This window comes from Wasmannia auropunctata, unplaced genomic scaffold (genome assembly GCF_000956235.1).
Source record: "Wasmannia auropunctata unplaced genomic scaffold, wasmannia.A_1.0 LD336040.1, whole genome shotgun sequence".
Lineage (NCBI taxonomy): Eukaryota > Metazoa > Arthropoda > Insecta > Hymenoptera > Formicidae > Wasmannia > Wasmannia auropunctata.
In genome coordinates this window covers 660,929-664,413 of record NW_012026850.1, presented here as the reverse complement: position 1 = coordinate 664,413, position 3,485 = coordinate 660,929, and the positions used below count along the sequence as shown (strand labels likewise).

At 28.4% G+C, this 3,485-nt stretch overlaps 1 protein-coding gene across 1 annotated transcript in view; it reads right to left on the bottom strand.

Moving 5' to 3' along the window:
• The window catches only part of LOC105451943 (Williams-Beuren syndrome chromosomal region 16 protein homolog), a 7,276-nt gene that overhangs the window by 1,756 nt on the left and 2,035 nt on the right, over positions 1-3,485 (bottom strand). The window lies entirely within an intron of this gene.

The window sequence follows — 3,485 nt, the reverse complement described above, 5'->3', positions numbered from 1 at the left end:
ATTTTACATAATGACCAAGTTTTTGCTTCACTATGATTCTATTAATCATTTTAATAACTTTAAGTCTGTTTTACGAAACTTAAAGTTATTTGGAAAGGTAATGGCATTAAACTTTTGCTGCATATAATTTTGAATAATTTAAACGATTTATTAAAACAATATTTTTGTGGTTTGGAATAAAATATTTTTGTCTGTATGTCTAATCAAATCTTGGCAATTTATGATCTCATATTTGTTTTTAGATAACTTTTATTAAAATAACTTTTGTTAAAATAATGTTTTGGTTTAGATACAATGTACCTAATGTACGATACACTTGTATATACTTCCGTACATTTTTTTTTTAATAATTAGTATCTCGATAACTATTGCGAAGATCGCAAAATGATAGAGGACTTTTTTGTTCAGTTTGGTCCATACTACCTGCCCACAAGCGCTGTACCATCGAGTACGAGACATCCTGTATATATATATATATATATATTTGTATTTAGGCGTACAGTGCTTCAATAGTCTTGGAAGAATATCTGCATAAAGCTACAGTAAATGACGATAAGATGAAGAATTTTGCAGTACAAGCAACAGATGATCTATTTCAGTACGTTAGTGAGTATATCAGTATTTAGCATTTTGCGAAATAAAATACTTACGACAAAAAATAGAGAGTAAACTTGCAAAGCACATATATAACTTTTAGATTCAATGAATAAGGATTTGTCATGCTACGAGACAGAAACAGGAAATTTCAATGATGTTATTCAAGTCGCTATCGATTTGACAATTATTCTCGATATAACGTGGTCTTTTGACGACATACAGCCAATTCTTGCGTAAGTGTAATAATTTACTTGTAAATATAAGCTATCTTAGATAAACGTAATTTCAATGCACAAAAAAATTTTTTTTTTCTTGATAGAAATATATTGGAAAATATCAAGATAAATCGCCACAACAGTCAATTTACAATTATTAACGGTCATAATGGCAATATCATGTTAAATACTACCAACAGTATTTTAGACTTTGGGTATTATAATATAACGAATTATAATAATATAGCAAATGGTATGTTTGTGCACAGATTACATAATATATCTCTCAAATAATTATATTCTATTACGAGTGGTTCAATTTAAAAATAACTTTTTTCAGTTACTGACAATAGGAACTTTGATCTTCCTAAGTCACTTCAACAATTACGTATTTTACAAACAAAGAAATTGAACGATGAACGTTATGGTTTTGGAAACGCAAAATCTGACGTAGTTTTAATTATTCCTTATACATCATCTCTCTCAAATTCCGACAAAGAATATGGCTTAGAGCAGATCAAGAAAATGCGAGAACAAGTACCGGGTAAATAGTTAATTGCTTTTCATATAAAACTGCGAGCTGAAATTATTACATTGATCTTTTAATCCAGAAGTATTCTAGTTTTCCAATTTTCATGATAATGTAAATTTATTGAATGATATGAATGTGAATAAAATTTCATCACTGATATTATTGCAGATGCCACATTACTTATATTGACTTATGGACCGAAGGAGAGATGGGCAGATTTTGTAGTTGATATAAATGACTTGTTTTCGACAACCACATCGGGCGATATAGGAGGTTCAACAACGATTGCTAAATTGATTTCGAGAATAAAACAAGGTAGGATGTGTAGGACAAACAATCATTTGATATCGTTTCTCTTGAAATCTACAGAATTCTACAATGATTCATCGTGTTGTTGCAGTTCCACAACGGTTGATCAATACGCAATGTGGAGCCAATTATTCTCCTGCTGATGGATCTAAATCCAATTCGTTTATCGATTATATTGAACCATCTACGATTATCTCTTACAGAATGCATCCTAATTATTTCTTTTCCACCGATAGTGGCCGTTCTTCTAAGATAAATGTAAAACTTGTCCTACACAAACAATCATTAATTGAACTTATTTATTTTAATATATATATATATTTTTTTTAATTTTTAGATTGAAGGACCCGGTGGGGATAATCTGAAAGTGTGTGTATCGCGAAGTTTCAAAAATATTAATACGACAAATAATTCATCGTGTGAGTCGTTAAATAATAAATATACCATTACGTTTTCCTGCAATGGGGCTGGTTTGATACACCTTTGTGAGCCATTATATCTATCGATAATTGCCAATTCTTCAACTATAAATTTTGAATGTACAGGTAAGCATAGAAAATTATAAAATAATTTGAATTAAAAATTTAATGATTTAATTATAGGAATATGCAAATAATTATAGCAATGTTAATGTCACAGTCTTTCTCTTAAGTATCTGTGTACTAAATGAACATTATCTGATTAAGATGTTAATATCTTTTTTTATGTATCTCCTAATATGTTTGTATTTCTTTAGGACCAGAGTGCAAATTCCCTCATATGATCAAATACACCATTTCCTATGAGAATTTGGTATGTGAAAGTAATGCGAACATAAATATGCTAAATATCTTTGTTTTAATCATAAGTATGATATATACATTTCTATAATGATATCAAAAATACAAATTACACAAGTTAATTTTTTTTAACAAACAAAATCATATCAGTGTGTTTCAACATTAGTCAAGTTAGAATTAGAATTGTAAATATCATTTAATACTGCCCTTTTATTATCCAATAGACAGAGGCCAGACATTTTGTAATCATTGTATTTGTATATGTATATTGATGACGCTGATAGTTTCAAAATAATAAATTGTAAAACTTGCTTGAATAAATAAATTGATACTTAGATAAATGGTGTTGCTTTATTAAATAAAAGGTTTACAAAGAGTCACTGTATGGTCCACTCCACAGGCAACCTTTCTCACTTGAGCTCCCACTGCGACCTGTTACAAGAAGACATCAAAGTGTTATTCGTCGACAGAAAACCTTCATTTTATCTATACAATCATAAAATTAATTGTTCGGACAATGCGTCATTACATTGATTTCTTCAAATTATTATTCAAGTGTTAAAAATTGTGCTTCGTATTTAATTATATTTGGACATAGCTTTTATATGTGGACAACTAAACTTCACACTGTGTGTGAAACTATCAATATCGTAATGCGTGTTATAGAAGCAATAGCAACAAAACGTACGTCTTTTCTGTTTCTATTATAGAAATTTTATTTGTCATAATGAACTTCATATATTACATAACATTATTATTAGAATCTAATAGCCGCTAATGGTTTAAAAAAATATTTAAAAAACATCCCTTTTTATTTTAAAAATATAAATATTGGTATAGAATATTAACAAAATTATAATTTATAAATTGAGAATGTCTAAACAAAAGAAAATCTTATTTTAAATATATAAAAATTAAGGATGTTTAATACGTACAATAGTAGCAAAAAGTTAAAGGACTGATTTTGACGAATATGCTCTTCTCATATAGTTTGAGTAATAAGGATTGTGCAGAATGTTATCATTTATTCAGAACTAGAGCGCAGAAATGCTT